General features: G+C 32.8%; 1 protein-coding gene across 1 annotated transcript in view; it reads left to right on the forward strand.

Annotated features, from left to right (window-relative positions):
* RB1 (RB transcriptional corepressor 1) overlaps positions 1 to 21,820 on the forward strand; it is a 175,873-nt gene that overhangs the window by 16,270 nt on the left and 137,783 nt on the right. The window lies entirely within an intron of this gene.

Raw genomic sequence — 21,820 nt, forward strand, 5'->3', positions numbered from 1 at the left:
GACTACAAATAATTTCAATTTCTTCATCTGAAAATTGTTTGTTCATATCCTTTGACCATTTATCAATTGGAGAATGGCTTGAACTATTATAAATTTGAGTCAAGTCTCTATATAGTTTAGAAATGAGGCGTTTATTAGAATCTTTGGATATAAAGATGTTTTCCCAGTTTATTTATTCCCTTCTAATCTTGTCTGCATTAGATTTGTTTGTACAAAACCTTTTTAACTTAATATAATCAAAATTATCTATTTTGTGATCAGTAATGATCTCTAGTTCTTCTTTGGTCACAAATTCCTTCTTCTTCCACAAATCTGAGAGGTAAACTATCCTATGTTCTTCTAATTTGTTTATAATATCATTCTTTATGTCTAGATCATGAACCTATTTTGACCTTATCTTGGTATATGGTGTTAGGTGTGGGTCTATGCATACTTTATGCCATACAAGTTTCCAATTTTCCTAGCAGTTTTTGTCAAATAGTGAATTTTTATCTCAAAAGCTGGGGTCTTTGGGTTTGTCAAATACTAGATTGCTATAGTCATTGACTATTTTGTTCTATGAACTTAACCTATTCCACTGATCAGCTTCTCTATTTCTTAGCCAGTACCAAATGGTTTTGATGACCGCTGCTTTATAATATAATTTTAGATCTGATACAGCTAGGCCATCTTCATTTGGTTTTTTTTTTTTTTTTTCATTAATTCCCTTGAAATTCTTGACCTTTTGTTCTTCCAGATGAATTTTGTTATTTTTTTCTAGGTCCGTAAAATAGTTTCTTGGGAGTTTGATTGGTAGAACATTAAATAAATAGATTAGTTTAGGTCATCTTTATTATATTTGCTCGACCTATCCAAGAGCACTTGATATTTTTCCAATTGTTTAGATCTGACTTTATTTGTATGGGAAGTATTTTGTAATTTTGCTCAAAAAGCTCCTGACTTTTCCTTGATAGATAGATTCCCAAATATTTTATACTATAGGCAATTATTTTAAATGGAATTTCTCTTTATCTCTTGCTGTTGGATTTTGTAGTGATGTATAAGAATGCTGATCATTTATGTGGATTTATTTTTTATCTTGTCATTTTGCTAAAGTTGTGGATTACTTCTAATAGTTTTTTAGTTGATTCTCTAGGGTTCTCTAATTATACCATCATATGATCTGCAAAGAGTGATAATTTAGTTTTCTCATTACCTACTCTAATTCCTTTGATCTCTTTTTCTTCTCTTATTGCCAACTTTAGTGTTTCTAATAACAATATTAAATAGTAACGGTGATAGTGGGCAACCTTGTTTCACCCCTGATCTTATAGGGAATGGTTCCAGTTTATCCCCATTACATACAATGCTTGCTGATGGTTTTAAATAGATGCTACTGACTGTTTTAAGGAAAAGTCCATTTATTCCTATACTCTCTAGTGTTTTTTAATAGGAATGGGTGTTGGATTTTATCAAATGCTTTTTCTGCATCTATTGAAATAATCATATGGTATTTGTTAATTTGGTTATTGGTATAGTCAATTATACTAATAGTTTTCCTAATATTGAACTATCCCTGAATTCCTGGTATAAATCCTACTTGGTTGTGGTATATTATTCTGGGGATGATTTTCTGTAATCTCTTTGCTAATATTTTATTTAAGATTTTTGCATCAGTATTCATTAGGGAGATGAATCTAAAATTTCCTTCTCTGTTGTCATCCTACCTAGGTTAGGTACCAGTACCACGTCTGTGTCATAAAAGGAATTTGGTAGGAGTCCTTCATTCCCTATTTTTTCAAATAGTTTATATAGTATTTTAATTAATTGCTCTTTAAATGTTTAGAATTAATTGCTCTTTAAGTGTTTGGTAGAATTCACATATAAATCCACCTGGTCCTGGGGATTTTTTCTTAGGAAGTTGATTAATAGCTTGTTATATTTCTTTTTCTAAAATGGGACTATTTAAGTAATTTATTCCCTCTTCTGTTAATCTGGGCAATCTATATTTTTTTTAGGTATTCCTCCATTTCATTTAGGTTGCCAAATTTATTGGCATAAAGTTGGGCAAAGTAACTCCTAATTATTGCTCGAATTTCCTCTTCATTAGTGCATAGTTCTCCCTTTTCATTTTTGAGACTAACATTTTGATTTTCCTCTTTCCTCTTTCTAATCAAATTAACTAAAAGTTTATCTCTTTTGTTGGGTTTTTCATAAAACTCTTAGTTTTATTTATTAATCCAGTAGTTTTTTTACTTTCACTTTTATTGATCTCTCCTTTTATTTTTAGAATTACAAGTTTGGTATTTGATTGGGGGTTTTTAATTTCTTCTTCTTCTAGCTTTTTTAGTTGCAAGCCTAATTCATTGATCTTCTCTTTCTCTGTTTTATGCAAGTAAGCAAGCATCTAGAGATATAAAATTTCCCCTTTTTACTACTTTGGCTGCATCCCACAAATTTTGGTATGTTGTTTCGTTGTTGTCATTTTCTTGGATGAAATTATTTATTGTGTCTATGATTTGCTGTTTCACCCATTCATTCTTTAGCATGGTATTATTTAGTTTCCAATTACTTTTTGGTCTATTTTCCCCTGGCCTTTTATTGAATGTAATTTTTATTGTATCATGATCTGAAAAAAAAAGTGCATTTACTATTTCTGCCTTAATATATGGTCAGTTTTTGTATAGATTCCATGAACGGCTGAGAAGAAAGTGTACTCCTTTCTGTCTCCATTCAATTTTCTCCAAAGATCTATATCTTGCTTTTCTAGTATTCTAGTTACGCCTTTAACTTCTTTCTTATTTATTTTGTAGTTTGATTTATTTAATTCTGAGAGAGCAAGGTGGAGATCTCCCACTATTATAGTTTTTCTGTCTGTTTCTTCTTGCAACTCTCTTAACTTCTCCTTTAGGAATTTAGATGCTATACCAGTTGGTGCATATATATGTTTAATATTGCTATTGCTTCCCTATCTATGGTACTCTTTAGCAAGATATCGTTTCCTTCCTTATCTCTTTTAATTAGATCAGTTTTTTGTTTTTGCTTGATCTGAGATCAGGATGGCTACCCCTGCTTTTGTTCTTCCCCTGAAGCATAATATATTCTGCTCCAGCCTTTTACCTTTACTCTGTATGTATTGCTCTGCTTTAAATGTGTTTCTTGTAAACAACATATTGTAGGATTCTGGATCCAGTCTGCTATCTGCCTCCCGTTTATGGGAGACTTTACCTCATTCATATTTACAGTTAAAACTACTAATTCTGTATTTCTTGCTATCTTATTAACCCCAAATTATACTTTTCTCTTTCCTTTTCCTCTTTCTCTCCTCCTTACTATTTTACTTATGAGCACTACTTGCCTCAAGCAGTCCTCCCCCTTTAGAAACCCTCCTGCATTCTTATAACTTTCCCCTACTATTTCTATTTTCCTTTCTATTTAGCCTACCCTTTCCCTTTCCCCTCTCACTTTTCCATAAGGTGAAAGAAGTTTCTTGTTGAAACCAAGTATATCTAATATTCTTTCTTTGAGCCAAATCTGATGAGAGTAAGATTCACACAATATTCATCACCCTCCCTTTTTTCCCTCAATTATAATAGGTTTTCTTTGCCTCTTCCTGAGATGTAATTTCCCTCATTTTACCTCCACTTTCTCCTTTTTTTGTGTTACAATCCCATTTCCACCTCTAGTTTTTTTTTATAACAGTAAAATCAGATTATACATGTACTCTCTATGTATACCCATAACAGAAATACAGTTCTCAAAAGTTTTTTTCTTTAATTTTTTCCTTTTTATGATTCTCTTGAGTTCTATATTTAGAGGTCAGATTTTTTGTTTAGCTCTGGTCTTTTCATCAAAAATAAATGGAGCTCCCCAGTTTCATTGAAGATCCATCTTCTTCCCTGAAAGAAAATGCTCAGTTTGGTAGGGTAATTTATTCTTGGCTGCATTCCAAGTTCTTTCACCTTTCAGAATATCAGATTCCAGGCCCTTTAGTCCTTTAGAGTGGAAGCTGCTAGGTCCTGAGTAATCCTTGTTGTGGCTCCTCAGTATTTGAATTGTTTCTTTCTGGTTGCTTGTAATATTTTTTCCTTGGTTTGATAGTTCTGAAATCTAGCCATGATATTCCTTTAACTCTTTTTTAAGATCCTTTTTAATTTCTTCTAGGAGAGCCTTCTGTGATGGGGACTAGGTTATATCACCTTTTGGGGCTTCATCTGGAGATGATCTGCTTTTAGTTTCCTCAAGGTTTGAAGTTGTTCTTCTCTTTCACTATAAAAGCTGTCTATGGTCAGAGTTCTTTATTTTTTTACTCATTAAAAAAAAAAAAAAAAAAAAAGCCTAAGGTCTGCTTTTAGGGCAGGGGAGGTTTTCCAAGCTTCCTCTATAAGGAGCAATGGCTGTGCTGGGTCAGTGCTGATTCACTCCTGGTCTTGAGTGGGTGTGGCCACATGAGATTCTAGACTTTTCGGGGTTCACTATTGATTTTTTGTGTTTGTGTTGAATGTTTTCTAACTTCTCTGCTAATCTACTGGCTTGCAACCAGAGAATGGCCAACACTATTGTAGATTTCTGTAGATTCCTCCCTGTAGATTCTCCACCACATGGAGTCTGCACTACCCTGAGGAGTCCCTACTGCCCTAAGACTCCGCTCTGTCTGCACTGTCATTTGTACTCAACTGCTTGTGCTGGCTGCTTCCCTCCTGTTTCCAATTGAAACAGACCTTTTCTGGTGATCTTTGAAATTATCTTTTACTAGTAATTTATTGCACTCCCAATATTCATGGATTCTGCTGGTCCAGAGCTAATTAAGAGGCTGGATTTGCTATTTAGTCTGAGAATTGTTAAGAGAAGGTCAGAAAGAAAGGTGTGTCCTTTCTGCCATCTTGGCTCCAACCTTGGAAGTCCTAACTCCTTTGTTTTACAGATGACAGAAACCCACAGAGATTAAATGAATTGCCCAAAGTCATCCAGATAATAAGTGAGAGAGATGAGATTTGAACATAAGAGCTTTTTCCACACTGTTCAATGTATACTCTTTCCATTCAAGGAAAATATCACTTTTTATTTTCTGGGAACCAACTTCAAGAACAAATGAACCCTTGTCTCCATAAGGGCTTAATGCTATTAAGTGAAATGAGAAATTAAAAAGAGTGTTTAGAGAAGAACATCATCACTAGCCTCTCATCAATATAATTTTCATTTTAGTAATAATTAATATCAAACCAAGAACAGAATTCATACCTTCTTACTGGCTCATTTACTACAGCAAAAACCCAGTGTTTGGTATATATCAGGGGTCCTTAAACTATGGCCCACGGGCCATATGCAGCAACTGAGGACATTTGTTCCCCTCACCCAGGGCTAGGAAGTTTCTTTATTTAAAGGCCCACAAAACAAAGTTTTTATTTTTACTATAGTCCGGCCCACCAACAGTCTGAAGGACAGTGAACGGGCCCCCTATTTAAGGACCCCAGGTGTATATGCTAAAATGACAGCTGAATTCCCAATTAGTTGTTCCAAAATGACCAAAGTTGAGAGGTTATGAGTATAGGTTGCAGAACCAATGCTTTGTTCTCATTGAAACCCAACTTTGTATGTTAAAAATTACAAATCAAACAAAATGAACATATATTAACTGAACATAAACTTTTGTTCCCTATTTACTAGGTTCTAAAATTAATTTAAAGAAGCATAAGGTGCCATAATAACTAGGGAAGATAAAAGATAAATACTCAAACATCTTAATAATAATATCACATCTACTTGAAGGTTGTGTGTGTTAACCATGCTATGAAATCAGATGAGGGAGAGATCAGTTTGTGTAGGCGAGATCAGAGAAGGCTTACAGAAAAAATGCACTTAAACCAAACCTTGATGAAGAAATGTGGAGGGTGGCATTCCAGGCAGGGAAAATGCATGATATATGCAGAGAGATTGAAAAACATAATCTCAAGGTAGTAATGGGAAACAAAGCTGAAAAAGCAAGTTGTTAGATAATAGTAATAGTCTGAACTAGGGCAGTTGTGATTAGAATGGAAAGAGGATAGGCACACAATAGATTTTTCAAAGGAAACATCAATAGGACTTTAGATTGATGAGATATGAAAGCCATCAACAATTAAATAATGAAAGTTCTTCATATGTAGAATGAGGGTATGGATCTCCTAAATTCCCTTCTAGTTCTAGCATTTTAAGCAAAGATCCAGTATAGTTTCGGTTAGTCCTGTAGGTACATATTGATTATTAACTAAGACTCAAAGTCAACGCCACTAGAAAAACTTATCTAATATTTTAGACACTGAATATTAATAGTAACCCCCATGATAGCCTTATGTTTGATCACCCATTAAAAATTCTTGATAGAAGAGTCTATTATCAGTTTGAGAATGTGATTACAATCAGCTATTGCAGATATAATATATACCAGAATCAAATCTTTGTTTTGTTGCATTAACTTTTTTGGAGTTACTTATTTTGCTTGCTTGCTTTTTTTCTAACGTATCCTTGCCTTTGATATTAGAAGGAAACCATCTTCATCAATGTGACTTTAAACCATAGGGATTCACTTGTGGGTCCCATCCGAGTCCTTTCAAGTCTAATCCTTTCATCTTAGAGAAAAGGAAACTTAGACCTAGAGGAGTTAAGTGACTTGGCCAAGGTGACCCAGATAATTGCTATTCCATAGCGCTTGAGTCTCTGGATCTAAGTCCTGTATGAAGCCAGCTGTTTTTCCACATGGAATACTTGTGAATGGCAAGACAAGTTATGTATCAATCAACAGTTAAGTGCCTACCCTGTATTAGACATTATCCTAGGTTCTGGGTATAGAAACACAAAAGAATAAAGGAATTTCTATTTTCACTCAGGTTTTATAATCTAATAAAAGAACCCTTTCTCTTTCTCTACCTTTTTATCTTAGCAGCTCAAAGTTCTTGTTCTAAAATGAAGCTTTTATCATTTGTTTTTGCTTGCTGATATTCTCATGCTAAGTACATTTTTAATGACCTATATTGCAAGCACTTAGAAAATAAGATTTGAAATGTTTCAATAGCCACAAATTTCAATGTAATCAATTTTCATTGAATTTGAGAGAATACTTTAATAGTGTGGCATGTTTACATGGAATTTCTGAATTAATGAAAAACTAAAGGGAGAAATTAGAAATGCTTGTCAGTAAAATCAGAACATTAAAAACCTGAATTCTTGGTCTAAGACAGCACAGTTCACTGGATGCTGACTTTGGTAATATCTTCATCTCTAAAATTAGGAAGTCAGACTAGATTTCTCTGAAGTCCTTTCAAGCTCTAGTTCTATGATCTATGGTCTAGTATTTCTATAAAGTATTAATTGTCACATGCTTTAAAATGCTAACTAAACTGTATTCTTCATCTTCTTTATTTGCCCCCTCCCCTTATGTTTTGATTCTATTTACGTCATATTGCACACACACACACACACACACAAAAAGGTTTTGTGTGGTAGAAAAAGTGTTAAAGGATATTAACCTTTGCATTTTTGGAGTGTGCTTTTTTTCTACTACCTAGTTTGCCTCTGGCAACTAGAAAACTGAGAAGAAAAAAATGCTATATTTTGGTTTTTTGTTAGCATGCAAATAGAAATAAGTATGTATACTTATGTATACTGGGAATGTATAAGAAATCCTCCTTTTTCCTTAGAAAAGGAAGATCTGGGGATCCAAAGGACATTCTTATCCCTCTATACCTGTGAAAAATATATCTTCTGTTAAGAAGGAATTAGATCCTCTAAAAAACTTGGGCTATAAAGGAGTGCTTACAATTCAGTCTTCATCTTTCTTTTTTATTCAGTCTTGTGATTTGATCTGTATAGGGACTTTCCTTCATAGAAACTCTGTACACCAACGCACATCAGCAACTCAAACTGTAATTTATACTATTGGAGTTGCTTGGGATATTTTGAGAAGTTAAAGTGACATAAACTTGGAACCCACTAGTGTGTGTAAGAGACAAGACTTAAAAGGATGTTTTCCTCCACTACTTACCTTTTATCTAATATTGCCATGGTGCTTCTCACGACAATTTTAATGCATCTTATGAGATGGTATAACTTTGATTGTATACTCTGACATGATTACCTGTTATTTTTCTAGTGAATCTAGTGACAATAGTAGTATTAAATGTATTCAGTGAATTTTTTCTACTCATTCATTTATGCTATTGAAATGGCAACTGATGATTAATTTTTAAATATTGTGAATGAAACTAGATTGAAAAAATATTTCTCCCTTTTCATGAAATGGATTCCAATTTCTTTTTCTATATTATAAAAATGACAAATACTTATAGTATATTTTGATAGTTTTCTTATTCTCTAGTGAAGAATGTTTTTTTAACTGATGATAATTTAAGTAAATCTGATATTTCACCACTTGGTGGTGCTCTATAACAAATTAGTGTATAATAGAAGTAGTAAGTTGTCAGTAATTTGAGAAAATATTATGTTTGTAGTCAGTTTAACCAACATTTTAAACATAATTATTGATAGATTTTGTTTTTATATCACATATATGTATATATATATATATATATTCTTCCCTTTTGCCTTTCCAGATAACAATCCCTTATTTGTAACAAAAAAAAACAAACAATAAAAATAAAAAGAGAACAGTCTAGCAAAACTAACCAATTTATTGCTCAGACTTAAATTCAATTTAGGAGCTTACAGAACTCATGCTACAGGGAAAATGATCAAATTTTGCCCTGGATCAGACCTCTTTGAGAGCACTGAAAGCTTGTGAGTCCCCAACCTGAGCCATTTCTGTGAAGTTGGTTAACACAACACTCATTAGCTCAAGAAAGAGGGTCCAAGATTAACCTAGATCTCATATATGTGTGTGTGTGTGTGTGTGTGTGTGTGTGTGTGTGTATAATAGCCTTTTATTTTCAAAATACATGCAAAGATAGTTTTCAACATTCACTCTTTTTTTTTTTTTTTTTTTTTGATAATAATCACTTTATTCTGATATATCTCCAAGCTAGTTTAATGGTTCAGATTTGGAAATGGAACAAAATAATATGTAGTATTTAAACAGGAACAAAACTTTTCTTATTGTTCATATCTTAAGGATATTTGGCAATGTTACAGCATCCATTAAGGGAGGCAAAACTTCCCTACCTGTGAACTAGCCTTCCTAGAATTTTGGTCACAATGCTAGGGGAAGGGCCAGTGACTTCTTGAATTTTAACAATCTAGTTATCGGACCAGAAATCCAGTTTAAAAATAAGAATCTTACTCCTCTAAACCTAGGAGCTCTTGAAGATTGTTCTAATAGCTTTTTAAGACACATTTAACCCTCATGGTGTAGGGTCTGAGGAAATGTTACTAAGCCTTCCAGATAGGTACCCTAATATACATTATTTGAGCTTTTTGCTTGAAGTAGTGAAAACAACTCTGCTGGTAGTATATAAATGTCATAATCTCCAGAACAAAATTTATTTGGGATAAGTTTGTTTTTATTAGCTTTAATGATTGAATAAGATCAAATTGATGACCAATTTTTTTATGATATAGAAATTGATTGACATTTTTGGAAAGGATTATTCAACTGGGTCATGATTGCTTGCTCTCTCTCCCCTTGACATGGCTCCCAAAATGATTTTTTCCTAAAGTCTTTCTCAGCAGTGTTTCGACATTGCTTCTAGAATCAAAGGATCAAATAGAAATGCCGCTACTTAAGAATTTGCCTTTCTAGCCATATTATAGGCTATATTATATTGCAATTCTCATCACAGCTTTTATGACCCAAACTCCTTTTTTCTAACTTTCTAGTTTTCTTACAGATTATTTTTTTTTTAATTTAATAGCCTTTTATTTACAGGATTTATACATGGGTAACTTTACAGCATTAACAATTGCCAAACCTCTTGTTCAACATTCACTCTTGCAAATACTTGTGTTCCAGACTTTTCTCCCTCCCTCCTCTCCTAAACAGCATATATGTTAAACATATACAATTCTTCTGTACATATTTCCACAATTATAATGCTGCAAATTAAAAATCAGTAGATATTCTCTTCAGAGATGTTAAGAGCTCAGGCCTAACCTAAAGTCCAAAGTCAGAAAGCACTCAGGAAGAATGAGGAAATGAAAAAAGAATCCCACCATAAAAAGCTATTATAGTGACAGGGACATTCAGAAGACAAACTCAGAAGAAAATAACTCCAAAATACCAATGGACTAAACCTCAAAGAAAATCATAGCTTAAGCACAAATTCAACTAGATTTCCTAGAAGGCATAAAGCAAGAGTTTTTAAAAAATTTTAAATGTTTATAAATGAAATGGGTTCATAAGAGGAAAAAAACTGAAAAAGAAGTGAGAGGTATGAAGAAAGATAGCTTGGTACAAGAGGTACAAAACTTTGCCCAAGCAACAAACTCCCTGAAAATTAGGATGGACCAAATAAAAGTTAATGACATATGAGAAAATATCAAAACAAAGTCAAAAGGCTTAACAAATAGAAAAAATAAGAAAAGCAATTTATATGAAAAATTGATGGAGGAAAAAAGCTTAAGAATCACTGTGCTATATGAATGCCACGACTAGGAAAAGGGGTTCAGGTTAACAGCACTGCAGACTTCCTTTTAGTCTGATATTCTTGTTCTAGCTATTCCTCTGCAGACTTCAGTTTAGGCTACAAGTTGGAGCAGAGATCCTGTTCCACTCCTGAGATCTGAGCCACATCACTGATACTTGTATCTTAGTTTCCCCCTTGCTGTGTGCACAGGCTAAGGCCTACAACTGTTCTTCTCCACAGAATGCCTCTTCTGGGTATAAGTCTCCTCTTCACTCTGTCCTTAATCTAGGGCTGCCAGTTGGTATCTCTTTGTACAGTAGTGCACAATATTACAAGCATCTTCTTTCATAGGTTCTTTGTAGTTTTGAATATTGAGAATACTCAAAGTGGTTTAGTTGTTCATGTTCTTAGAACAGTCTTTACTGTATTTGATGTTCTCTTGGTTTTGCTCATTTTATTCTGCCTACATTATTTCATGCAAGTCTTTCTGTTTTTCTAAAATCAATTAGGTTGTTGTTTCTTATCATACAATGGTATTCTATTATATATCACAACTTGTTTAGCCATTCCCTAATTGATAGACATTCCCTCAATTTACAGTTCTTTGCCATTACAAAGAGGGTATATACGTTCTTTTTCTTTTCCCCAATCAGCTTGGAAAACAGACTTGGTGATAATATTGTTGGGTCAAAGGGTATACACATTTTAATAACAATTTGGGCAGCAATTAATAACAATTTGGGCAAAATTCCAGATTGGTTGGATCAGTTTGCAGTTCTATCACTGGTGAATTAGCATCTCCCTCAAACATTCTCTTTCCTCTTCTGTAATTATAACCAATCTAATAGATATAAAATTATATCTCAAAGTTGCTTAAATTTGCATTTCTCTCTTCATTAGTGATTTAGAGCATTTTTTTACCTGATCATATATAGTTTTGATTTCTTTACAAAAAAAACTGTTTATTCATTTTGACCTTTATCAATTGGGGAATGACTCATATTTTTACAAATTTGATAAAGTTCTTTGTGTATTTGAGATATGAAACCTTTACCTGAGGAACTGTAAAAATGTTCCCCCAATTTTCTGTTTTCCTTCTAATCTTGGCTACTTCACTAAAATTATTGTTCCTACTGACTTTTTAATTGTCTTTAGGATTTTCCAACTATGTCATCTACAAAAAGATAGTTTTATTACCTTTTTGCCTGTTTTGATTACTTCAATTTCTTTTTCTTCTCTTATGCTGTTGCTAATATTTCTAATGCAATTTTGAATAGTAGTGGTGATAATGGGAATCCTTATTTCACTCCTGATCTTTTTGGGAAGTCTTCTAGCTTATCATTACAAGGAATGATTGTTGATGGTTTTAGATAGAGGCTTCTCAAAATTAAAAAAAAAATCCATTTATACCTATATTTTCAAGTTTTTTTAATAGGAATGAATGTTGTATTTTATCAAAAGCTTTTTCTTCATCTATTGAGATTATCATATGATTTTTTATATTGATATAATTGATTATGTTAATAGTTTTCCTTATGTTAAACAATCTTTGCATTCCTGGTATAAATCTATCTTGGTCACAATGTATGTAAATTGTGTTTGTGTCTATATATATATGTATATGTAAATGTATAATCTTTATAATATATTGTTATAATTTCCTAGCTAGGATAAGGATTTTTTGCATACATATCCATTAATGAAATTGATCTATAATTTTCTTTCTCTGTTTTTGCTCTTCCAGATTTAGGTGTCAATAACATAAAAGGAATTTGGTAGGAGTTCTTCTTTTCCTATCATTCCTAGTAATTTGTTTAATATTGGAATTAGTTGATCTTTAAATTTTGATAGAATTCATAGAATTTGATAGAATTGTAAATATATCTGGTCCTGATGCTTTTTTCTTAGGCAGCTCATTTATGGCTTGTTCAATTTCTTTTTCTAAAATAGACTTATTTAAATATCTATTTCCTCTTCTCTTAATCTAGGAAGTTTATGTTTTTGTAAATATTCTTCCATTTCACTTAAATTTTTAAGTTTACTGACATATAACTGGGCAAAATAACTTTATAATTTTGATTTATCTTCATTAGTGGTATATTTACACTTTTCATTTTTAATAGTATTGATTTGGTTTTCTTCTTTTTAAAAAATCAGATTGCCTATTCTGGTTGTTTCAATAGTTTATTTTATTGGGATTTCTCCCCATTTATCCATCTCCTACTTTTATTTTTTAATTCAATGGTTTTCTTACACTCAATTTTTATTAATCTCAACCTTAATTTTTAAGATTTTCAATTTGGTATTTAATTATTGGTTTTTAATTTGTTCCTTTCCTAGTTTTTAAAAATTGTTTGCCCTTTCTATATTGTATTGATATAAGCATTTAGAGATATAAATTTTCCTCTGATCACTGCTTTTACTGCATTCCATAGGTTTTGATATATTATCTTATTATTGTCATTCTCTTGAATCAAATTATTGATTCTATGATATGTTCTTTAACCCACTCATTCTTTAAGCTTAAGTTGTTTAGTCTCCTGTTAGTTTTTAATTGTGTTTCATACTTCCTTATTGAATATATTTTTTATTGCAGTGAAATATGAAAAGACTGCATTTAATATTTTGGCTTTTCTGCATTTAAGTATCATTAGGGCTTAAGTAAGCCCTAATATGTGGTCATTTTTTGTAAAGGTACCATATGCCACCTAAAGAATAGAGTATTCTGTTTCATTCCCATCCAGTTCTCTACAGATATCTTTTATATCTAGCTTATCTCAAAGTCTATTCACCTCCTTAACTACTTTCTTCTTCTTTTTCTTCTTCTTTTTAGATTTATCTGATTCTGAGAGGTGAAGTTTAAAGTCTCCCACAATTATAATATTACTATCTATTTCTACCTAAAAGTTATTTAACTACTCCTGCTTTTTTTAACCTCTACTAAAGCATAATAAATTCTGCTTAAGCTTTTATTTCAACTCAATGTAGCTCTCATTTAAAAATGTGTGTTGTTTTTTTTTTTACAAACAACATACTGTTGTTAATCCATTCTGTTATCCATGTTTGTTTTATGAATGCATTCTTCACATTAACATTCAAAGTTACATTTACTAGTTGTATGTTTCTCTCCATCCTATTTTTTCTCATTGTTACCTTTCTCACCCTTTTTTCTTATCTTATCCTTCACATGTCTGATTTTTGTCAAATTACTTCTTCCTAAACTGCACTCTTTTTAGGAACCCTCCTTTATCCACTCCCCTTAATCTTTTATTCTTTACTCTTTCTATCCCTCTAAACATCTCTCATTTATCTTCTTCTCCTACCTACCCTTACCTTGATCTACACATACTTTAAAAGTCCCTGCTTTATCCTGTCTCCTAATCCTCCTGTTTCTTTCTTTGGTGTTGCTGATGGTTGTTTTTTAAAATTTTATTTTATTTTAATATTTTACTTTTCCCAGTTACATGTAAAGCAATTTTTTTTGCATTTGTTTTTAAAACTTTCAGTTCTAGATTCTTTCCCTTCCTTCCTTGCTACCTTCCCCCTCACCCACGTTGAGAAAGCACATGTGAAAGTTTGCAAAACATTCTTATATAAGTCATATTGCAAAAAAAACAAAAACAAAAACAAAAAAACCCAAAGATATTCCCTCTTTTCCCCCAAAACCCAACATTCTCAAGAAAAATATAGTTTAAAAAAATATGCTTCAGTCTGTATTCAGACACAATTAGTTCTTTCTCTGAGTATGGATAGCATTTTTCAGGGTAGTCTTAGATCCTTGTATTGCTGAGAATAAATAGCAAAGTAATTCATACAGCTGATTGTCCCACAACATTGCTATTATTTTGTACACAGTATACTTTTCTTTGCATGAGCTCATGAAGGACTTTCCAGATTTTTCTGAGAGAATCCTACTCATAATTTCTTATAGAACAATGGTATTCCATCACGATCTATTTAGCCAATCCCCAATTGATGGGTATCCCCTTAATTTCCAATTCTTTTCTTGAGAAAAGAACTGCTCTAAATATTTTTGTACATATAAGTTCTTTTCTTTTTCTTTTTTCTGCCTATTTCTTTCTAAATTTATGAGACTTTTATACCCTTTTAAGTGTATCTGTTATTTCTTCTTTCATCCAATTGTGATGAGAATAAGGTCTTAGTATTTACCAGCCCTCTACCCCACCTGCTTCCCCCTGTCACAATTCTTCCATTCATCTCTCATTTGTAAGAGATAATTGTTCCATTTTATCTCTCCCTCTCCAGTTTCATTTTTTAGAATAATCCTCATACTCAGTTCAATTCCAAAACTTTATATATATGTTCTTTCAAACCACCCAATTAATGGAAACTTCTTAAGAGTATAGATAACATTTTCCCATATGGGAAGTAAACAGTTTGATTTTATTGAGTCCCTAATAATTGGTCTTTAATGTTTACCTTATGCTTCTCCTATGTCTAATAGGTCAAAATTTCCATTAAATTCCGGTCTTTTGGTCACAAATATCTGAAAGTTTTCCAATTCATTAAAGCCTGCCTCTGTCCTTCCTCCCCCCAACCCCGTTTTTCAATTCAGGATTATACCCATCTTTGCTGAGTAAGTTATTTGTTGCAAACCTAGCCCTTTTGCTCTTTGAAATATGTTTTAAGCTCTTAAATCTTTTAATGTGGAAGCACTAGATTTTGTGTAATCTGATTGAAGCTCCACAGTATTTAAATTGTTTTTTTCTTGTTTCTTATAATGCTTTCTTCTTAACCTGATTGCTTTAAAACTTGGCTGTGTTGTAAATAAAAAGCTGTAATTAAAAAAAAAAAACTTGGCTGTGATGTTCTTTTAAGTTTACTTACTTCCTACTTTACTACTACTACTACTACTACTACTACTACTACTACTACTACTACTACTACTACTACTAAGCAATTTATTATTATAACCAGGTTCTAATCCTGAGCTATGGGGGTTGGTGTATCAGGTTTTTCTTTTTTCCTTGAGGCAGTTGGTGTTAAGTGACTTACCCAGGGTCACATAGCTAGGAAGTGTTAAGCGTCTTGAGGTCACATTTGAACTCAGGTCCTCTTGATTTCAGGGCTGGTGTTCTATTCACTGCGCCACCTAACTGTCCCCTAGGTTTTTCTTAGTGCTATTTTTTGACTCTTTCTGGCAGATTCATTCTTCTTAGTGGAGCCACAGCTAGGGCCTCTACTCCACTGTCAATGCAAAAACTTTTGCTCCCTGCAGTTCCTTCCATAGCTGCAAACTTTAGCTAATTCCTTTATTCTGGAACTGAAACCAGGGATTCCTCTCCCTTGGAAGTGCTCACTGGCAATAAGGTCCCTGCCCCTCTGCTATTGCATATAATGGGTGTGTGCTTGTTCCTCCTAGCTGGCAAGCACAGCTTGGGGAACTGCATGAGATGGACCTGATTTTCCTCCACTGGCAGAGGGTGTTTCAGTCTTCCCCTGCTCCACTTTTGGCTATTCAAACAGTCCCTAAGATGAACGTTCCTGAATCAAGCTTGCCTTCCCCAATCCACATGCCCAGGGTTTATTAATTCATTGCCGTCTATTTTGGACCCGTTTGTACTTCAGTTGGCTAAACCTGCCCCTGGGGGTGTTGAGTCTTTCTTAAGGTCCTTCAAAGTTGTTTTTTAATTATTTCTGCCACGTAAAAATAACCTTGAAGTGATATTTTGTCTTGTTTGTGAGAGAAATTTGGAAAGCCTGGTATTTTCTGTCTTATACTGCCATCTTCCCAGAATCCTCTTCAATTAAGAGGTTTTTTTTAAGATTGAGAAGACTTGAGTGTGTTTGTAGACCAAGGAGAAATTGAAGATAAAAGAGAAAATGGGTATGATAATGGGGACAATCTGCCAAATGAAGAAAATCATTCCCCAAAAAGGAATGGAATGAGAATAAAAAGTTCACGTCCATAGTTTGGCTTTGATACAGATATGGTCTATCTCTTCATCAGAGACTAGAATGGAAATAGTGGGGAAAGATATCTGAGTAATTTGAGATAAGGCAGAGAAGAGAAGAGAGAGCTCCTCACAAGTGACCAGTTTTTTCAACAAAGTATCAAGGCAAGGTTCTTAGGAAAGAACACATGCTGTGATAGATTTCTCTAGAAATGAGAAGATTTGGAACAGCTGTTGTGGAGAATGGGATATCTAGTTGATTAGAAAATCATGGAAGGATTACCTTGCTTCAGTGAAGGCCCAGCTGAAATTATATAACAAAAATTTGTATTCAATCCATTCAACATGTTTTAGTTGTGCTTTTCTTTTCTTTCCTTTTTCCCTCTAGCTCTGTTCACTGATGTATGAATTGGAGCGATATAGTTAGGGTTAAGGTTTGTCAAGACATACTGATAGTATTAGGTAGCAAGACATTTGAGAAAAGATAGCTTTTGTCTACTTTGCCAATTTTATATTTTTATTATTATTTTCCTTTACTCACATTGTATTGTATTCCAGATGGGCTACTTGAACCAGATATGTTTTATCATACTTCCATGTCTTTAAACAGGGATTCCCTTATGTCCTACATACTACTTCCTTCTTATCTGTGAATGTCAAAATTTCTTTAAAACTCTGCATATCTTCATATTAAGGATATATCCATATCAAGGATTCTTCCTTGAGCCCTTTCCCACTCTCCCATTGAAATTGTCCTTTTGTTGCCACAATTCCCTTTTATTGTCCTACCTCAGTTTCCCTAATTGTTTTGCCTCAGTTTCTCTGGTTGCAGCTCTCCTTTTCTGTCCATTAGAACTGAGATAATTAGGGCTGTGGAGATCTGACATTCCAGAAGATAAGACTCCAGATGTCCTATTTCAGATACCTAATTAGGATTGTTTATAACTCTTAAGTTTCAGACTTTCTGGCTCTAAACTGGACACCTCTTTAACTCCCAGTTTGTTAGAATTTATGGTCCTACCCCCCGAACTTGTCAGAACCGGATTAATGGTTTCTTACTGGAGATTCTTGCTTACCAGAGTTTGGATTCCACCTCCCACCCTCCACCTCCTACCCTTTCCCCTGCCTTTGTTTAGTTACTGTGTATAAATATGTCATTGAGAACTCACATTTGCTGCTGGATGCTTTGGACTTTGTACTAATTTGTGAGTAAAAAAGAACTGTGGCACAACACTTTTCCTTCTTCAAATTTTCCTACAGTATTTTGTATGAAACTTTTCTTTGTCTTCACTCTTGTAGCTTGCTTTATACTTATCTATGTGTGTATACGTATACACACATAATTTTTCTCCCAATAGAATCTGTGGAATTTGTGGGAAAAGGTTATCATTTTTTATTTTTCTATAACCAGTAAGTTATGCAGTACCTCTTCAGATAGTAGGCATTTAGGAAATTTTTTTAAAAATCATATATTATGTCACATGGTAAAATACAACAAGTTTTATCTGGATAAAATTATGCTTATTTAGAAAGTGGCATAAATGAGCAAGAAGCTAGAATTTTACAGAACATAAACATTTCTTAAACTTTATATGCAAATAAATATGTGAAAGAAAATTCCACAAATATGTAAACTTTGTAACATTAGTTATTAGTTTTATAGAAAAGCTGTTCATATAATTTACTATATTTTATTTACTTTTCTTCTCCTTTTCCTTATCTGAGGTAGTTAACTTATCTTTGATACACAAACTACATTTTTTTAAATGGTGTATCTCCCAGGAAGAAATTATTTTTAGCTTTATTTGCTAACTTTGAATAGCCATGTTGCTTTAGAGGATTTTAGAATAATAAAACAATTACAATCTTTTTCTTTCAAAATAACCATTTAATTTTATGGGGGAAATTGCTGGCTAAAAATCAGCAGTACAAGGTCTGATTTTGATGTCTGTCTAATGTTCTATTTAGCTTGACATTTCATAAATGAGCCATTGTTTTGTTTCATAAGAATAAGAATAATAATGGATTAAATAGTCTAAATTCCATTTCTTAACTTGTTAAAAATATTTTGTTTCTCCACAACTTCACATGAGTATCAGCAAGCAACTACAACTTCACAAAACTTAGTTAAACCTAGATTTATTACAAGAGAAATGAACATGTAGATGGAACCCAAAGAGTTCACAATCCATATAGAAGTTTACATATTTATGACTACAACAAATGGAAGATGAGGAAATAAAGGGGCATGGTTTGGGAAGGGGAAAGATGCAAAAAAGGTGGGGAAAGGACTTTTCACCACCCACCCCCACTTCCTCTTGTAGAGAGCCTGAACTCTGGAGAAGTATACTTGAAACAAGGTGTTAACTCAGTGGAATTGATGAAATGATGGTTCTCTAGTTTACATATATACTTAGTTACTTAGTATGGTCTAGTTCGCATATATTCAGTATGCTGTAATGATGTAATTGTAATAGAGTATTTAAGGGCTGAGAAGGACTGGAAATGAGACATTCCATTTTTGACCACCTTCCTAGTGGCTCTCCTGCCCCCTGCACTCCTCCACTAAGATCAAGGCTGCTCCTGAGATCCTTCAGAAAGTTAGCCCAAACATTATACCCCGGCCCCTCAGGGGATGACAAAAGCCACACTATTTTTCCTTGAGAACTGATGTCTGCTTTATCTTCAAGGGTCCTGATTTCTCAGCCTAGTAGAAGTAGAGGATAATTCCTTTTTTTTTTTTTTTTTTAATTTAATAGCCTTTTATTTACAGGTTATATGCATGAATAACTTTACAGCATTAACAATTGCCAAACCTCTTGTTCCAATTTTTCACCTCTTACCCCCCCACCCCCTCCCCTAGATGGCAGGATGACCTGTAGATGTTAAATACATTAAAATATAAATTAGATACATAATAAGTATACATGACCAAAACATTATTTTGCTGTATAAAAAGAATCAGACTCTGAAATATTGTACAATTAGCTTGTGAAGGAAATCAAAAATGCAGGTGGGCATGTCATCTCCCAAAGTTCTTTCTCTGGGCGTAGTTGGTTCAATTCATTACTGCTCCATTGGAAATGATTTGGTTGATCTCGTTGCTGAGGATGACCTGGTCCATCAGAACTGGTCATCATATAGTATTGTTGTTGAAGTATATAATGATCTTATGGTCCTGCTCATTTCACTCAGCATCAGTTCGTGTAAGTCTCTCCAGGAAGTAGAGGATAATTCCTGACCTGTCTACCTTACAAGATTGTTATGAGGATTATATGAGATTATATACACGTACAAACACACACACACACACACACACACACACACAATGTTGTCTCCTATTATTATTTGTGTTCTTAATGCATTGGAAAAGAGAAGTTTAATCATGACTATTGACAGATTTTTCAGGTTGGGAACAGAATTTTGTGAGATTAATTGTACCTATTATTATATTTTAAATCATTTGATAATTTATTATCAAATTGAGTATGCTAATGAAAAACAACTTCTTAATTCTATTCATATACTTTTGTATTGCTCACAAGGCCTGTATTTATAGGGAGAGGCAGTTTTATAAATATGAGTTAAAATAGTATAAGTTTATAGGTATTGTAACCATCCCTGTGCTCTGTTACAGACTTTTTTCTTCCTAAGGAAGGGAGAATTATATTCAGAAGGAAAAAGTCCCAAATATTTTAAATCATTCATTAGTCCAGAACACATCATGGAAATTAGTTTTTTGCATTGCTTTCTACAGCATTGCTAATTGATAGTCTTTTTAAGGTAATGAAGCAGAGAATAAATAAGTTCCTTTAAAAAAAAAGTTATCTTGTTTTATACCATCTTCATTTTCATCTGTGAAACAAGTTCTGATTCTGGTGAAGGAATAAGTTCAGAGGATGGGACACTGTTCAAGAAAGGCAGTCTTAGATGAATCTGCTGTAAACATCTTTAGGTAATGAAAGCACCATATGATCACTAGATACTAGGGCAATGAGAATGGGTGGAAGGAAAAGGATGGTTATTCTTGCCAAAGGGTGATAAAAAAAAAAAAAACTGATAAAACAACTGTTTACCTATATTACCTGAATATAATATTTACCTGAATATAATAATTTTTTAAGTAGGACTAACAATGACTATGTCTTTTAAAAAATAAATCCATTGTCTCTGAGTTGTCATTTTCCTTTAATATTTACCAAATGATAGTCATTTAACTAGTGATGAAGCATTTGCTGTCATGTTTGGAGGAAGAGATAATGTAATTTAGTGCTAAAAAACTGGATTTGGACTTAGAAAACTTGAATTTGAGTCAAGTTTACAAACTGTGGGATCATTTATATAGTCATCAACTTTTCTGAGCCTTAAATTCCTTATGTTTTAATAAGAATAATAATAATGTTTGTACTGTTTACCTAACAGTATTATTATATCAAGTGAGATGTTTGAATAATTGTTAACACATATAATACTTCAACTTTACAAAGCTTTTTACATACTTTACTTGGTTTTTTCTTAAGTAGTATTAGTATTGGAGCATCTAGGTGTTACCTAGATTAGATTAGATCAGTAGATTAGATCCTTAAACTTGAAGTCAAGAATATAGTAAGTTCAAATTCAGCCTCAGACAATTATTAGCTATGTAACCTTATGCAAGTCTCTTAACTCTGCCTTAGTTTCTCATCTGTAAAATGAACTAGAGTCGGAAATAGCAAACCACTCCAGTACCTTTGCCAAATGGGATCATGAAGAGTCAGACATAATTGAAATGACTGAGCAACAACGAAGAACAATTATTAATATTATTTTACTGAGAAGGAAACTAAGATTAGTGATTTGCCCAAGTATAATAAGCTTTAGCTTAAATTTAAAGTTGTCTTCTGATTTCCAATACACCATGCTGTTTTGTGGCCTTAAAACAATAATAAATAGTTATAAAAAATTTTTTTCCTATCTAGACTGTAGGTATTTTTCATATTTGATTGTTTATGTGTATGATACTTAAATTTGATAATTTATGCTTTTCTATATTAGAATTGAAAGTTAAAATCTAATTATTGTGAAATGTTTAAAATGCATACATTTTCTTATTTTTCTTTGCAAAATTAATATGTAGCTTTCTATTTAAAATGATGTGTTAATGTTTGCTTTTATATTTTTTAATATGTTAAAGATTAAACATTATTTTTTCTTTCAGATTCCAAAGTATACAAAAATCAGATGAGAAAATTGGCTTGGTTTCAGGCAGAGTCTATGAATTGTGAATGTTCACATTCTGAGATTGACTGTGAATGACATTAGAACATTTAAATGAGACATTTGCATCAGATGTATGATTTATGTAATTTTTCAAATTGTCATCATTTGTATCTT

This window comes from Sarcophilus harrisii, chromosome 3 (assembly GCF_902635505.1).
Source record: "Sarcophilus harrisii chromosome 3, mSarHar1.11, whole genome shotgun sequence".
Taxonomy (NCBI): Eukaryota; Metazoa; Chordata; class Mammalia; order Dasyuromorphia; family Dasyuridae; genus Sarcophilus; species Sarcophilus harrisii.